The 18,751-nt window shown below is 37.3% G+C and overlaps 1 long non-coding RNA gene across 3 annotated transcripts; it reads right to left on the bottom strand.

Moving 5' to 3' along the window:
• Positions 1-3,814: 3,814 nt before the first annotated feature.
• On the bottom strand, positions 3,815-13,370 carry LOC113076295 (uncharacterized). Of its 3 annotated transcripts, none has more exons than XR_003281158.1 (4): positions 13,201-13,370; positions 12,270-12,413; positions 11,497-12,126; positions 3,815-4,397 (listed from the first exon to the last, which is right to left on the bottom strand). It is a non-coding gene; the product is annotated as an uncharacterized LOC113076295 (long non-coding RNA). The 3 variants fall into 3 exon arrangements; XR_003281159.1 differs by lacking the exon at positions 3,815-4,397 and having other exon boundaries at positions 7,602-11,645; positions 12,080-12,126; positions 13,201-13,348; XR_003281157.1 differs by lacking the exon at positions 3,815-4,397 and having other exon boundaries at positions 7,602-12,126; positions 13,201-13,347.
• Positions 13,371-18,751: the final 5,381 nt, after the last annotated feature.

The following is an 18,751-nucleotide window of genomic DNA, read 5'->3' as shown; positions in this document are numbered from 1 at the left end:
GGGACGAATCTGTCCCCAAACTACAGCTAAATACATACACACACAGCTCTGTGGTCTGGATATGATTTCCATGCTTTAGGGGTTTTGGAAGTTTTTGGAGGCCATGCCTGCTTAATTTCCTTTGAGGAAACACAAACCTAGACTCTAATCACCCAAACACACACAGATACGTACAGAGACAAACACACACACACACACACAGTCTCACTGTGCATACGATATTATACTGTTTATTCCACACAAACTAGCGAGAGAGTGTGAGTCAGAGCTGTGCCATAGGAGAGAAGAAAGACAAACAGAAAGAGTGATTACAAGCGAGTGAACAAGAAAGACAAAAGCAAAGGAAAAAGTAATATCCTGTTTGGCTGAGGAAAAAAAAACAAACACACACACACATACACACACACACACACGAAAGACGTGACAAATATACACAGAGTTTCCACAGAAGAAAATAAAAAAAGCCTTGATGACAAGCTTTTGTGCATTTATGATCCTGGGTAAGAAATTCTGTTAATGTTTTTATTAATGTCTTTATTTTATAAATAAAGATGGAGGTTGTATGTATGTGAATGTGGTTGTGTGAATGTATTTATAGGGCAGCTAAAAGAAGGCACAAGGACAAATTACCACACTCATTTATCACCTGTGTTATCTGCCCTACAGGCCAGCACCTAAACACACACACACACACACGTCCTCAACACAAACTAGTAACGGGAACATCCAAAAACTTTCACACCAAACTTTGAGCCACAAAAACTTTCGATAAATCCTTGAGAGGCTTATGCATCAAAAAGAACAAATTCGGCTTTTTTCCCCTTTTTTTTTCGGAAAACATTAAAAGTGACAAAGTATTAAGTGTTTGGTATTAAGTCTTAAGCTCAACTCATTACTTTCTTATTTTCCTTTCTTGGCACATCAGATGTGATATTTAAAAATTATAAATCCATGTCCGAATATAATTAATTTTAATTCAGTGTTTGCATGACGTCACAAACCAGTTGTACAATATTACTTTTTGTTTTACAATGTTCATTTTTCTCATCCTCTTGATTTGAGTCTCGGCTCTTTGGAGCTTTTGAGTTAGTTGTAAAAACTGTTCAGTCTGGTTTAGTTAAACCATTTCTGCTCACTAAAACCTAAATGAATCATTAATATGTTTAATCCACTTTGACATAGAGCTAGGACAAGTCTGTAATTAACTAGTTAGACTGGTTAGAGAAGTTTGTATTCATGTATGGAGGGATTACCTCAAGATAAAGAAGACTGAATTATCTGGAGATCATCCAGAGACCCGTGTCTAATTTAATCCAAATGCACTGAATTGTAAATCAGAGGTTGGAAAACACTGTATGTTCTCATGCAAGGCCATGTCTGGGTCTCCAAAGCATTTTCCCAATTTATATTCACAGACAATGTTTTACCAACATGACCTGAATAAATATACTGGCCAGTAGATAACACTAACTGTCATAACTATGAATGATAAATAATAGTTATACTAAACAGATCAGTAATTAATGCTCAGAGAAGACTACAGGGGTGTGCAATCCATCATTACTAAATCAGTGTTAGAGCATGTTTAATTTACAGGAAACTCTCAATGTTATATATTTCATTTTACATGCTCATCTACTCTACTCATCTACTGTACAACCCTAGTGTTCGAGTTTCATACTAATATTGATCAATTAAAGTTCATCTTTAAAAACACCAATATTTTAAAACACTGATGAAAGTAATATTTTTTTTTTTCCATTTTTTTTACTGTACATGTCCTAATACCTAAACTCAACTTGAATAGCAGTAATTTACATGCTGTAAAAAATATTTAAACAACGATATTTAAGCAGAACTTAAGCATTATAACATGCTGTAAACAAAGTGAAAGTACAGTCCCCCTGCAGCAACCCGACTTGCTCAAGGGCACCGTTTAGATCTCAGTTAGTCTGGTTCATGACTTACCTGAAATTAAATCTGCTCCCTTTGTGTTAATACACCGGACCATTAAGCATCCGGCCATGATCTGAGCAGAGACTTAGAGGAGGAAATATTTGGGCACTATGCTGGAAGACTAAAAACACACGGAAGGAAATTTGATTTAGCTAATCTTTTATGGTGATCAGTCAGTCTGGAGGGAGGCCGAGATTAAAACAGTTTTGTGCCCATGATTTATCGATTCTTCACTTTCAGCGTACATTTAAGCCTCTGAGAAAACGTGTTCCTTCGAGTTATTTGAACCAAGTGAACTATAAAGCAAAACACGAAAACAAACTTGAGGTTGCCTTTTGTGAAAACGTGTTTTTAAGTGTTCACAACAGTCATGAAAAGTATGTTTATATATTATTACGGCTTTGATGTGTGCTCCAGATAATTCACCAACTATACTGTTGACACAATTAACATTCGGCACACATCTTTAAATATTATTACGTTTTATTAAAAATGTATCATGTGCCAGATGTTCAAACTGAGAACATAAACATATTAAATACAAAGATTTCAGACTACAGGCTCGATTCAGGAGCTACTGTATATGAATACATGACTCTACAGTATATAAAATTCTGTTTCCCCAGTCTGTCCTTAATACAGCGATTCCATGAAGAGTGCCTAGTCCCAGCAGACCCAACATCATCTGGGTCAAAGATTGAGTGGAAAACATGTGTTCCAAAGAGAAACACAGAAAGAGAGAGAAATGATGTTCAGATGTGAGCATACAAACCTCTCACTGTGAGAGAAGAGACAGATATGGATCAACTGAAACTCAATCTCAACTGCATGTATTGAATTTCATAAGAGATCTAAGAGACATCTTTTGTTACTTTCACAGCAACGTACTTTTTCTTACTTACACATGTGCTTACACACACAAAACAGTCAAATCAAGTCAATACACTAGCACTGGGACCATTACATTTAAAATAATAATAACTATATGATTCAAAGAAAATCCACTCACTCACTTTGGATTGATATCGGATTCACACACAAAGCTATATTATGGCCACCTCTAACTCTATTTTAAGCACACACACACACACACTCATCAGTATGCTCTGTCAGACTATAATAACCTGAAATGAAACATTTACAGTCTAAACAGTGCCACCTCCTCGGCTCCAATGAGAAAGCAAAAATTCACACTTAATATTCAGCACAGGTAATACGTGTGATGCATTCCTCTAAGGGACTATGCTCTTGTGTTTGTGTTTTCGGAGAACATTAATGGCCTGTGTGGATCTGATGGAGAGAGAGAACGGGTCTTGAAGAAATTAAGCAGCAAGAAGCATTAGGCTGAAATATGTCAGATGACATCCTAGTATATGTTGTATACAAATGCACCTTCTGAGCTTTAGTAAAGTTAGAGTATTTAAATGTCACAAATATGAAATATGCACCGTTGCTGGTTTTCTCATCTGTTTTTCATATTGACATAAAAAGCACCCAACGGGAGGAGGTAAGGTGTGAAAAAAACTCTCCGGTGTACATTCTAATATGGCACCATTTTTGCATGTATTTTAACGCTGAAAATTGATCACAGGGGACCACAGTGTGCTGAAAAACACACTTCCTGACCACACACACACAACATACAAATATGTTCAACAAATAAACAAAAATACAATTAAAGTTAACTCATTCATAATCACAGTGATCAATAGAGACCATCTAAATGTCCACAAAAGCTTTATTTTTTGTTACATATTAGATTTGTCATTACTTATGTTATTTTGCACTAGATGTATCTATTTTTACAGCTTAAATATTAAAAAGATATGATAGAATGACATGATATATCAATCAAATGAATTATTGAAATTGGATCCTGAAGTAATGTGTTTTGAGTTTGGAGACCTAAATATTTTGGAAGCTAACTGATTTATAATGAAAATATGGATTCTTTTGAATGAAATCAATTTAAACAATCAACAAATGAAAAAATACATCATTTACATATGAAGGACTCACTGAACAGTCCTCTGTGTTCGTGGGTGCAGGGTTTTGTAGATGAGTGTGTATTGTTCCTTTAAGAGCACAACTAGGTCGGTGGTCGGTCGCTGTGGCGTCGGCTGTGTCTGCAAGGCTAGTGATCTGATTGGTTGTGATTTGTGTGAGAGCTGATCTGATTGGTGGTGATGAGGTCTATTACACAGGGCCTGGCTCATGTGGGCCAGGTGTCAGAAAGCATCGTTTCCACGCCAACGCATTACAATGAGAACAAAAGGGCTGACGGTGCAACCTAGAGAGAGATGGGTTGAGGTGGGGGTTTGGGGAGACCAAGCCAAAGAATGGATTTTAATTCCAGACTTGCCTGACATAATACTGAAAATTCAGAATGTCCTCTGCTTTCAAAACTAGAGTAGAACCACAAGAGATCAAACTTGCCTCACCTTGAAACCAGAAAAAAACATCCAGGAATCACCTACATGCTACAGACCAAAACACACAGCAAACATTTGTTTCAACATTTTATAAAAGCAATTCTTCCACACAGAGCAACAAACAAACAGCTCGGCCTAAACCCATAGAAAAAAAAGGAAGAAAACACTGTAGGAAAATATAATTTTTTCACACTAAAAGGCACAAGTATTTGGCTTTATGTCTACACTTCCCATGAAGTAAAAAAGATCCCAGATAAGTCTTAACCATGAGGGCCACTTCAGCCCATTATCAAACTGAAACATTCTTGCACTGCCCCCTAATGGTTTGATCCCTCACTGCACACGTCTCTCCTCCACAACAGATGGGAGCACGTTCTCTGAAATATCCTTTAGATATCTTCAATGCCATCTCTAGGAATGGGATAGTCAGCTAATGCATGAAATGCCAGTGTTGAGGCAGGTGACAGTATCATTATTACTTAAGAGTGATGTCACCAAGAGGTACATTTTATTTACTGTACAGTGATCAAGCAGAAGATCAATATATGTGTGTGCTGGTGTGTGCATTCACACAGCAAGAGGATGGTCTAATCATCTAATCGTTTCTGTTGAGTGATCGCTCAGCCGCAGCGTGGCATTTGGAAGACAGGCATCAGAAACTCATTTTAATGCCTATTATTAGTGCACACAATACTGAGAGTAGGAGTGCAGAAGTGAGGAAGGGAGAAGGGTGGGCGGCTCTGTGAATGTCAGATTCTCTTTTATTAATGCTGGAATTTTGTAAATCTAACTGAATGTTTTCTCAGGTTGGGCTATGGCGCTCAATTCACTCAGCACAAACACATTCACTCACACACACATATACAAAAATTTGCTTCGCTTAAAGGGGTCATCGGATGCAAAATTCACTTTTGTTGTTGTTTGAACATAAATATGTGTTGGACGTGTGTGCACATCCACCCTATTATGATAAAATACCTACCCAGTGTCTTTTTTTCTTAAATCCTTTTCTCAAATTGGGCTGTTCTGAGATTCCTGTCAGAATGGCATAGTTTTGCACAGGCCCCTCCCACAATGGTTGATTGACAAGGCTGTCTTACCTCAGACCCGCCCTGAGAGAGCTGTGAGCTGTCTGCCATTGTGTCGACTCATGTGCAGGGGAAGACAAGAATTCCTCAGATTAAGCGATTGAGGTGTTCTGTTGTTGGATGGAATAATGAACAAAGCAGCCGTCATTTACTCCCGACATCTGAGCCTCTGAAGACGCAGAGGATTAACATGACTTTAGTTTTGGAAAGAAATGCACCGATTTGCCTAAATGCATTTAAGTTCTAAGATAGCGATCCAGCTTCATCTAAGGAAGAACTGAGTATAAGGGTTTTTTTAGGAATCTTTGCAAATTGCTTTTCCTTATAATGTGATAGTTAGCAAATTTCACAGCTGAAGTTTACAGTCTGCTTGTCACCCCACAAAAGAGAGGGGCGGGGTCAGCAGAGCTCATTAGCATTTAAAGCAACATGGACTAGAACAGCGTGCTGAAAACAGAGCAGATTTTGACAGGTTTAAAATTGTGTTTTTTGCACCACCATTGAGAAATTTTAACCCAAGTATGTTACAGACTTTTCATTAAGACCCTAAAGAATCATATCAACTTGTGGAAAAAAGGCATCCAATAACCCATTTAATCAATTTAATTAATTAACTCGAAAGGAGGTCTTGAAAAGTTTAGCTCGATTCACTTTGATGTCAAAACAATAGATTTTAGTTTTTAGTGTTGCATTTTTAATTGAGACTAAATAGTATACATTTTAATATCAGCCATTACAGATCATTACATTACATTACTGATCAGATTATCAGCATCGGACAGAGAACAGACAGTAACACAGACACTGATTCAAAATGAACACTACTAACAGAAACTGCATCTTGAACACCCCCCCCCCCCCCCCCCCACCACCATACCACCCACTTTCTCCCCACAGCAATATCAATTTAACATGTTCAGATCAGTTACAGCTTATTTGACACCCGGTCCCGCATTGATTTGCTCATATGCATTGATTTTTCGCTTTATTCAACTCAATACCCACATCAGGAACAGAAGCTCAAAGCATCTGATCATCATATATCGTGCTGAGACGATTCCCATCTCCCAAAGCAGAGAAAGATCCAGCACTCATATCGAACCGAAACATTCAAAGCACTCGAGTTCCCTCTTTTAATTGGTTCAAAAGAGTTTTAGTTTAGTAAAGACTGCCTCTCAATGGTTATTCTCCAGTTTCAAAAACTAACAGCCTACTAGAATAAATCAACATGCATAGATACAAAATGACATACACAAGGGACCATTGATCTCAACTACAGCCGCTTGCTACTCATTCAGGGAGGATCCTAAAAACATTCAACCTTAATTTAAACCTAATGTTAATCTTTATGAAAACGGTTTCATTTCTCAGCAATAATAAAAGATCGCTAGCAGAATAAACAAATAAACCAACCCTCATAATATGCCAGCGGCTGTTTTTCTTCATAAGCAAGAGCATGAAAACAGTCCTGAACGGTAAGCGCTTTCATCTTGAAGAGAATGAAGAGTTTCTTATCTACGGATGCTTAAGCACCAAACATAAACTGAGACAGACACCGCAACAACATTATTATGCTGCCTCCGTGACAGCTTTCGTAATAATAAAAGAGACTTTTTGCTTGAGACCCGAGACGTTTCAATATTCAGGTTTTATGTTTCGGCCCTCAGGTTCTTCCAATGCAAATCCACACAAGATTAAAAATGATGAAGAATCTGTAATGACCTCTCCGTGCAACCCAGGTCATCAGATCAATTCCCCAAAAATGTGTGTGTGTCGATTTGAACAATAGCGTGATTGTTGAACCCAGGGAGTAGGAAACCGATGATCATTCAATTAAACGTGCTGGTTACCATGTGTGTACACCCATTTATTTGTGTGTGTGTGTGTGTGTGTGTGTGTGAGAATAATTATATCATGGTTGGATGCCTGTTCACTCACTGTGCAGCCAATGATGAGCTGATTAACAAGGATTTTAATTATTCACCAAAACAAGGTGCCCTTTCACACACACACACACACACTCAAACACAACAGCAGCAGACAGACGGTGGCATCCTGTGGCGCCATAGTTCTCTGCAGGCACTGAGATGTTCATTGTGCCCACCATTTTCTGCACACGAACGCAGCTGGCGAATCCTCCAGTGTAACATCTGATGTAATTTGATTTTAGATGGGCTGCTGTATGGTAAAAATAATTTCACTGACTTGACTCCCATCTGGGATCTGTTCAGTAGAGATGGACTGGAGCAAATTTGTTTGTGAAAGACAACCAAATGAAATGAGCTTTGCTGAACGCTCGGCTGCACATCATGACACTACAGAGGTTGAAATCATGATCTGGCGAAGACCTCAGCAGACAGATTTTGGAGTGTAATAGTACAGCGAGAGCAAATGCTTAGGCGGGATTCTGGTAGCGGTGGGTTTTATTAAATGAGGTCCCGCTGAGCTTGTCTGTTATTAAAGATGTACAAGTTGAAATGTAACTGAAGAGCCTCCTAAAGAGTTGTGTGAAGTTGTGGGGTGTCCAATTCTGTGGCTGTGGTTTATGCTTCAAAGCAATGTGAATGACTGGAATATAGATTTACTAGAACAGCAAAGTTCAGTCAAACTGTTTTTAAAAGCTTTTGTGACCCATGTCTGAAAATGGATAAATGACAGTACAGTTCATGAATTTATTATCTAAGGCAGATGTGAATGGGACTATCAAATTAAAAATAAAAACAATGATTTAATGAATTAATCGAATTAAACCCCATTTATTTATACTATTCACTAAATAGAATTCAATTTGATTTGTGAGCTGGAAATATTATTTGTTTTTAATTATTTAAAACTTAAATTAACTGTTGATGGTTCCCATGGAAATTTGGCTCAAACTATAATTTTGAGTAATTCTGTGATTAGTTGAGGTGGACCATGAGTGAACCAGGCTCATAATTAGATGGGACCACCATGTCCCAGATTTAACTGTAATGGATGGCATTGTTGTCTGAAATGCGGAGGTCAAAACAAGTGGGCTGGAGCAGAGCAACCGGGTCTGCTGGCCTCAGTAATCTTCCAATGAAAGAAAACAAGAGGAACGCAGATTGGAGGTGGTCTTCTAAATAATGTCACTAACACCCTGACTACTTGATCTTGACGCAAGAAAGTTAGGGCTGTAAGTCTGAAGACAGCAGACTCGCAGATTAGTCGAGAAACTAAAACTGATGTTACAGTGTGGTGTTATTTAAAAGGTGCCCCATGGCCTGTATCAGGACAGTGTCAGACTGCTGGCTATGTTGATAGTTTTAGTTTTGTTGAATGCATTACAGTTTGATATCACTTTTTTTAGTTACTGAACGCACTTGAGAATAAACACTAAGCTATGGGACACACACAAACACATACAGTACACACACAAACAGTAATTCATTTCTATTTTCAAATACTATTATTGATGGCAAAGCTGAATTTTCAGCATGCAGCCCTTACTTCAGTCTGCAGTGTGTGATGATGATGATCCACATTGATCCTTCAGAAAACTTTCCAATATGCTGATACAGTGCTTAAGGAACGTTTCGGATCCATGTTGAAAACGAAATATCATTTCAATATCATATCAAGTCTTTACTGTCACTTTTGATCATTTTCAACATATCAGCAATGCATCCTTGCTGAATAAAATATTATAAAAATAAAAAATCTTCCTTTCAACGGTGATATACAATTTCAGAACTATGGCGGAGAATAACATTTTTGGCAAACAATAACTTCAGATTTGAGTCGAGTTTCCAAAGATATAGTATGAATTTATAAGACTACAAAAAAAGTCTTATAGACTGCATTTATTGTGTTTTTGTAGCTTGATTGCCACTGGTCACAGTTTACTCCATTTTATGGAAAAAAGCAGCTTGTACATTCTTCAAAACATCTTCGTGTTCTATAGAAGTCAATTCTTATGGAGGTTTGTACGACATTATAGTGAGAATTTAAAAGATAAATTAAATAAATCACTTAGCCTTGGAAAAGGCATGACTGTTATTGATGGAGCTCTGTGGGTGGACAGCACAAGGGTCTGTTAAGCAGACTAACTGCTGCACTCCCAGTGCTAACAGCATTTCACTGCATTATTGATAAATCAGTGTAGTGTGCCAAAATGAGCGAGGAAATAAAAGACACCATGGATACCGTGACATGGCTCATAAAATTTCCAGCCCATAACATCACTTCTCAACTTCTCTTCAGTCTTGCTGTAGGAAATGCAAAACATTATAACCTTATGCTGCATAACAATGCGCACTGGCTTATGGGCCAATTGTCTGAGAAAGTGTGTGAACTCGGAGAGACCTTTGTTCTTTTTAGGCAGCCTACTGAGCAGAAAGCCATAATTCTTTCACAGTGATTCACTGCTCTCATCTCAATGGATCTCAATGTTGAATGTCTCACCTTAATTTGCAATTGGAAAGCAAGAACCACAAAGTATGAAGCCGGTGAAGCTTTCCAATTCCAGCTTGCCTTTCCTGTAGTTCAAACAATAAAGCGCGCTGCTACAGAACATTGGTTCAATTTCCAGGGAACGCATGAACTGATAACTTGTGTACCCTGAATGCAATTTAAGTCTATTTGGATAAGAGGATCTGGCAAATGCATAAAAGTAAAACTGGCATGTTAAAATCAGATCCAGACAGAAGAAAGCTGCCGTGTGAGCACAAAAAAAAAAGAAGAAGAAAAACCAGGATGCACACTAATGCATATGTTCATGACAAGACTGACAGAGAATTTCAAGGTGCATCAATCTCTTAAGCGTAAGCCTCTGGTCGCTGCAAACAGACGTTTTCCATTTCCATGGCCTATAGACTGCTGAGGCCAAAAACCCTTGAGGCAACATCTCTTCTTCTGGAGCTCATTCTGGGAAATCAAAGCAGAAGAATGAGAATGTGTGCATCTTTCACTGCACTTCAACAAAGAGGGGGTTTTACAGGTGTTTTGAATGGACAACTGGGGCCAGTAAGGTCTTCTTGGTCTGCCCTCCTCCATTTGTCATGGATTATGAAGCTTTATCCACTCTGAAACTGATGTTTCAGGTACCACTGGCACTGTCCTGATTTCAACTATATGCCAAAAACTCTATATAATAAAAATGAATTATACAGTCATGGAGACCCTTGTTATAAATCTGGCACACTGTAAGGTACAGAATTAGCTCCTGGGTCACTGTTTCAACATTAATAACAATGTCCTCGAAGGCAAGAAATAAAATGCAAGGTAACTCACAGCTTCTGAGATTCAGTAGGCTTTATCACAGTCTGAAAAAAATTCATAGGGAGGGCAAAAGGGAATGGCCTTTAACCTCAGACACGCAGAGAGAGGGCTTCTTCTGGTCAAACCAGTAAGCCAGTATGTTATTGCCCATAACCATTAAAATAAAGATTTTATTCTGTCTATACTGTTTTCATACCGAGAAGAGCTAAAAATCTAATTTGCTTGAGTTAAATTATTAGTGTTTTATGTTTTAAGAGTTTAATGAGTATGTGCAATGAAATATCCAACATTGTAAATAAATAAATAAAAATCTCTAATATTGACCACTGTGGTACAGATTGATACCATGTGCGTTGTACAGTTTAGAACAAGTCCTAAATTAACAGTAAGTTCTGCTCTGATGTTATTTATTTATGGCTTCTCATACTGCAAAGATTATGCTATATTATTTTCAAGATTCACAAGAACACACACAGCGATGCAGCTTCCATCATCCATTTTTAGTATCTCTCCTTCATTGTATTTCAGGAGGATTGATCTGCAGTGTCAGCAGTGACTCACATTTCATTCTCTCAAATGGGTAAAATATGATCAAAGGGAGGGAGGATGTAATATGGCCAACAGAAGATACTCTACTGGGTAGACAACGAAATCAATTGCAGTGAGATCGGAGCTAATATTAAGATCTGAAGAAGACAAAAACTGACAAGAAGATTGAAGAGAGGAGTTGACTACTTTTCATTTAATAGCTGCTTTCTGTCTAAAGTGCCTTATAATACCTCAATTGTCAGGCAGGCTCCAGGAGCAACGCTGGGTTAACGGAGTTGCATAATGGTGTCATCCATGCCAGGGGTCAAACTTTGACCTTTGTGTTTCCAGCTCCGATCCTTGATTACTAGGCAAAAACCAGAGAGCCTTTGAAAAGACTCTGAAACAAGGAAAAACACGTATATGTTGACTAGTTAAAGCATGTTGTTATATTAAATCAGATAAATATTATTATAATTTACTCATAAAATGTTACAACATGTAAATGTATAAGTTCAAACAAGCATTCTCCGTCTGTACTGTTGATGCTCTTAACAGTGTGAGCTCTAAAGAAGCTGTAAAATGTCATTCCCTTTAGGTGAAGGTCATAGAGATGTAGATGCTGTGCTTTTTTAGTCAACAGTGATTCTATATAAAGGAACATAAGCTGTGTTGGTGTATAACACATTGACTTCTAATAGACTTAACATGAATGTCTAATCATTACATCTGAGTATGAGACAGATAGAGAGAGGTGAAGGTGAACAGAAGGACTGAGAGATGGAATGTGATCTTAATAACATGAGAGACGATGAGAAATATGATCTAAAGGACCTTCACAAATTCTTCAGAAGTGTCATACAATCATCCTTCTTAATAATCTTTAAAAAAAATAATAAAAATCAGAATAAATTTAATCAATTACATTTCTTTGACATTTAATCATCTTCTTGATAGCTTTTTTGTAACCCACATATGGAAAATTCTAAAATTATATATAATAAAAAATTATAATAAAACAAACCTTTTCATCTCAACCTCAAAAATACTGCCAACGAATGGCAAAAACATAAGTTCAGTCCAAGTATGTGTGCTTTTGCGTATATACTTTTGAAACGAAGAACAGGGCCAAAAATGCAGATGATGAAGATGAGATTGGATGGTTTTCCTGAAAATGGAAAAGAGGAGGGCAGTCTGAGAGAGGAGTGTGGTGAGATGAAAGGTCAACATCACTGCAAATGTCAGACAAACGAGGATTATTTTTAGAAGAGATATTCAGACAGACAGACACTGAAACCGAGACTATGATGAATCAACTCTATATATTTTGATGCCACCGGTGCCACTTTCAGCTATGATGTTCAGTCATTTGATAGAGAAGAACGCTGTAAAGGTCATTTAGCGTAATCTGAATACAGTGGTGTTTAGCTGAGTAACATATCCATTTCAATACAAGATCTAGACTGTCTTTCCTGTTTATGATGGAAGGCAGCAGCAATCAGAGGATGTTTTTCTCTCAGTTGGCTCATGTAATCAAGTCCGGTTATGAGAGAGAATGAAAGCAGCAATGTTTACAACTTATCATCTTTCACACACACACACACACACACACACACACACACACACACACACACACAAACACACACACACACACACAAACACACACACACACACACACACAGTATAATCTTAGAAACTTTCATTAAAAAAATAAATAAATAAAAGAGACACATAAACATAGCCTAATCATAAATGCTACTCCCCAATTGGCGTGTGTTCCTTTCAGAAAAACTGTCTCCTCTCATCCTTTGGATAAAATCACTTTCGCTTGCTGTGTCGTCTCAATTTATTATCTGCTTAGGCCTATATTGTGTTAAGACTAAAAAACTCAGTTTCACATGCATTAATACAACCAGAACAGAGCCGTTCAAAAAGATATGCAACTCTGAAAAGACCTGCATATGCTCCTTCAGATCCTCGGCATCCAGATGTTTACAGACGATTTAGTTTTTGGCGATATTTTGAGTTGTTTGTGCTCGAGCAAGCACGTCGTTCTGTCGACCACAGATGAAATAGCGCTGCCACCTAGTGACCAGCACATGAACTACACCTCTGACATTCAACGCGCAACATAAATGCAGATGACTTCTACTCACAGTAACTTAAAAAAAAAGTCTTCAATATTTTTTACAGTAACACTTACGAGCTACGTTTCTGTCAGCATTGACTCAAAAGAGAGGGAGAAAGAAAGAAAGAAAGAAAGAAAGAAAGAAAGAAAGAAAGAAAGAAATATTTTTCTGATATTTGTAGAACGATACTGATCTTTTCTTTTTTTTTCTTTTTTTTTTTTAGATTATTAACATTTATGCAGTACTTTGCCATACAACAAGATTTCATAGAGACCACCGATGTCAAACTGTACAAAAATGAACTTGGGTACCATAATCTTCTGAAGCCATAAACTAACTGTGTGCAGAACAGACGGAAATGTGGGTCATTTTTCATGGAAAAACTTACCCTACATTTTAAATTGGTCATGGCTCAATGAGCCCGGAGGTGGAGCTGCACAATAAGGCCCAGAGGTGGAGCTGTACATCAGGACTCATTGAACCCAAGGCAGAGCTGCGCCACAGGACTCACTGAACCCAGAGAACTACACCATGAGGCCTACAGAGCCCAGAGGTGGAACAAGCACTATAAAACCCACAATACCCAGAAGGAAAGTTGCACCACTGGGCTTACTGGGCTTAGATTTAACACTTGTAGCACCATGGGGCCTATTAAACGTGGAGGTGGAGCTGCACACAAAGCCCAGTGTGTCTGTCTAATCATAACTAACTTCCTTACCAGACTGTGCACTAGAAGGCTCTGTGGAACAATATCCCAAAAATGTATGCAGTTTTATGGGATTCAGTAAAAAGCCTGTCCATTATCACTACAGCACTATAAATAATAGTGTCACTGTCTATACACTATAGAATGATACTATAGTGTAAAATAAAATATTGTTATACAATTATTCTTTAGAATTGGAAAACAACAAAGTTACATAAGAAGATTGTGTTTATTGGATGAAACTGATGGCAGTTGACTGCCTTGGAAAGCAGACGCTCGTGTTGAGGAAAGATCCTCTCTAGATGCGTTTATAAACCTGGTCAAAGAGAATCTGCTTCCATTAACTTTCATCTGGAAAAACTCCCAAACATCAGCAGCCAATCTTTCAAAAATGATTCCCAGGTGTGTAGGTTTGTTAACTATTGAGCAAGGATTGAGTTCTTTACAAACAGAATTTCAGATCTCAAGCATTAAAGGGATATTCCACCCAAAAGTGACTTTTTGGTATTCCACGTACCCCCATGTCGTTCCAAACTCGTAAAAGCTTTGTTCGTCTTCAGAACACAATTTAAAATATTTTGGATGAAAACCGGGATGCTTAAGATCAGATCATCGTCAGAATAGTCCATCATCAGTAGTTCAACCGTGACATTATGAAGAGACGAGAATACTTTTTGTTCGCGAATATGCCTATGCCCTTATGTGTCAGCCGCGCCACAACGATGCTGATGGCAGATGGACTTTTCTGGGCCTTGACAATGTAACTTACTTGGTAGTCTATGGGACAGTCACAAGCCTCCCGGTTTTCATCCAAAATATCTTAAATTGTGTTTCAAAGACGAACCAAGCTTTTACGAGTTTGGAACGACATGGGGTCAGTGATTAATGACAAAATTTTCATTTTGGGGTGGAGTATCCCTTTAAGACAACTTGCCTCCATATGTTGCATTTTACTCACTGGGAACAATACAGAGAGCATTCACATCCTTCTAATACTAGAAGAAACTAAAATCAAAGCATTTAGATTCAAATAAAGGAATGATTTTTGATGTCACTGAAGACTGTATAGTTAAGAGAACCTGGACTTGAAATGAACCAGTGGAACTGTTTACCTCATTCATTAGGGAAGGAAATTCAGAGATATGTCACTTCAGATGCACATACAATACAATAACTCATGTGGTCAGTGTCCTCAACTGATGCAGATCTTTCTGATGTCCTTAATAAGTTAAAGACATTACTAGCAGTTTACATGAGATTAGGGCCAGCAGTGAGATGCTGCAAACTGTTTGAGATTGATTTGGTAAAAAGAACTGAGTCAGAAAGAATGAGTGCAACCTCAGAGCAGGTTTGTCTCTGCTGATGTCTGTCTCTGTAGATTGTGTTCCCCTCAAACCTGAGAGAACTGTGAGTGATGATCATTCAGGAGACTCGAAAAGTAAAGCTGCATGCTCTAGACAGGACCATCTTAATTACAAACTGAAGAAACTCATGTAGCCTATATTGGGCAATAAAAAAAAATCCTCTTGTCCCATGTGTGTTTGTTTAATGGTATTCAGAACACTTGTTTTCAGCCATGAATTCACAAACATTAAGGTAGAAAGTGGCTCCTGTAAGGCTCAAGGGAAATTAAATACAAACCCACATACAGCACAAATCAGTTCTCAGAGAGTCTATTTGTGTTTGGATAGACAGGGAGAGGTTATATGCTGTGTCTGTGACGTTTTTATTTGATGTCTGAAATATTGTGAACTATAGGCTGTGTGATGTTCTTGCTGTTTTATACATAAATAGGCCTACTCGTGCCAAGAAGACTTTTTTGTTTATTTACCGTAGCCCATTACGGCCGATCATGCCAATAATACGTATTTTATTATTATTTTTTTAATTTTTAATTTCTTTTTTATCTTTACAGGAATACCAAAATCATGTAATGAGCAAGTCTGTGTTTATTAGACAGCATATATAGCTTCAGTTTGTGCTCTCAGAAACAACGAATCTGCCGTGGTCATTCAATCACATCTGGAGCAGAGGACCTGAAACCAGATGTTGGTCACCAGATAAACCATAACACCTGTGATTAATTTCTTAATTTATGTGTCGGATTCATTTTAAATCAATCTTCATACCCTGAATAATCCACCGCGATAACATTGCTAGACACAGACATTAACAGCTCCCTTAAGCTTTCTCCAAATGCTAAACCCTTTCAATTGGAGGATTGAGAGTGAAAGCCATTAGAATGTTTTACTTTTCTACTTTACACAGAAATCCGGCTTCAGCACTAATCACTGGAGTACAGCTAATCCTAAATGAACTGTGATCATGTGCTTTTCATTACGATGTCCACTAGAGGGCATGTTGGGATCATCATTTCTACAGTCTCCACTACGTTCAGACAACGAAGAATGAAGCTGCTAAATCTCATACAATTTGATACATGTATGAAATTAAATGTACTTACATTTACTGGCACTGATTTTTCCTTATATATGAAAGTGTAATATTCATTCAGAGCTTTTCCTGATCTCTTAATTTCCAGAGATCTTTGGAAATGTCATAAAGCTGCAGGACGGAAGAGATCAGATCATTTGTGTTGTTGCATGAACAGCCCTGGTAACTTAGGAAAAAGCAGTGTTAAAAGTCAAAATAAGTGTTGCTTGAAGAAGATAACAGACATGGATGCATTTGACCTGCAGTTACAGATGGATAAATAATTTTTTTGTTTTTAACATAAAACGTTGAATACTGATATTTAAAATGTGAAATTAAGGGTGGCAACCAGTAAGTGACTGTTAATGAGAGAAACATTGAGCTTCAGCCGATTCATTCAAATGGATGATTCATTCAGAAACAAAGAATTTGACAGAGTTAATGAATGAATCACTGCATCATTTATTCAACCAATTCATTCAAAAAGCTGAATCATTCAATAAGTAAACACCGTCCATTGCTTAGAGATGCAAAGCAGTGCTGTGATCTATGTTTGGAACTGTTTTCGTTAGCAAAATTGAGCAACAGCAACCAATGTTATGTCTAAAACTTAAGTCCCTTATTGCTTTACTGAACTTATATAAAATGATTATTAAATGTGTTCATGCTGACATTGTCAGAAAAAGGCACTCTTTTGTGTAATATAGATGAAGTTAACAATATTAAATTATTTAAACATAAAAAAGCATACGTAAGCATTTTAATAAATGCTATACTAATAAATCACGTGCGTGCACTCTGTGATTTGGTGATATACTTGATAATGTCAGATAACACATCATTACAACAACACTTGCCATATTACCCCAGACGATTCTGACTATGTAGTAGTAATGAATAGCCTATGCTTTCTACAATGTATCGGAGTAAAAGTATACATTTTAATAAGGAAATGTAGTGGCGTAAAAATTAAAGTTGGCTGCAATAGAAAAACTCAAGTAAAGTACAGATACTCCCAAAAAATACTGTATAATAATGTAACATGGTATTATTACTTCGCTACAATACACCACTGAGAGGGATTCATCCTCCTCTGGCTACTCAGTGTGTCCGCCATACACATCTGAATGTGCTCAGTCTCTACCCTGGGAATTTCATCTTTAGCTGTATGCGATGAAGTAAACTTCTACCCACTGACAGTCTCACCTGAGACTGAATACACACACACACACACACACACACACCATCCTGCAGGACACCGATTAGGCTGCTGCAATGTTACTGCCTAAGGAAAAAAAATCAGGCTAAACTTAATTAAATGTACAGTACAGCAGAAAGACTGAAGTAACTAATCCCTAATCCAGCACACACCTCAACACTGACTATAAAAATAAATATATATATAATGAAATTAATACTTTTATTTAGCAAAGTTGCATTAAATTGATCAAAAGTGACATGACGCTAAAGACTTTTAAAAGCCCTAAAAAACTTTTACATTTATATATATATATAAGACACTAAAATATATATAAGACACTAAAGACATTTAAAACAAATAATGTTTTTAAAAAATATATCATGTTTTCCATAAAGCAGTTTTGAGCACTGATAATTTAAGAATATTTAATCTCAGCACTGAAGTAGCCTATGATTTTTGAAGGAGCATGTGAGACTGAAGACTGGAGTAACGATAGGTTGCTGAAAATTCAGTTTTGCATCACAGGAATAAATTATATTTGAAAATATATTTAAATAAAAAAACAATTATTTTATTTTACTGTATTTTTGATCAGATAACAGCCTTGGTGAGTGTAAAAGACATGTTTCAAAAACTTAAATAAGTCATATAAAAATAAACTGAATTAAAGAAATATACAGGTTAGAATTAAAGCTACTGATTTATTGACCTACTAGATCGCAGAAACATGCATCTTTCCCTCAAACCCAAATATTAATTTAACCTACACCTTCAACCCCCATCCATAACACACACACACACACACAAACACAGATTTCGCCGTCAAAAACTTGCCGACTTCCCATCTTAAACATTAAAAGATCTCTTGATATTCGTGAGGTTTCTCATACTCCACCCCTCTAAATCCTCACCCACACAGAGCCTGTATTTCAATGATTCATGTCACACACTGTGATAAATCCACATCTGCTTTCAATACACAGAGACTATAGAGAACCCTTTAAAGACTTAAATTACTAGCTGGGTTTTAATTAAAA

Source organism: Carassius auratus, chromosome 5, assembly GCF_003368295.1.
Source record: "Carassius auratus strain Wakin chromosome 5, ASM336829v1, whole genome shotgun sequence".
In the NCBI taxonomy this organism is placed as follows: Eukaryota; Metazoa; Chordata; class Actinopteri; order Cypriniformes; family Cyprinidae; genus Carassius; species Carassius auratus.
This window is presented reverse-complemented; position numbering and strand designations above follow the sequence as displayed.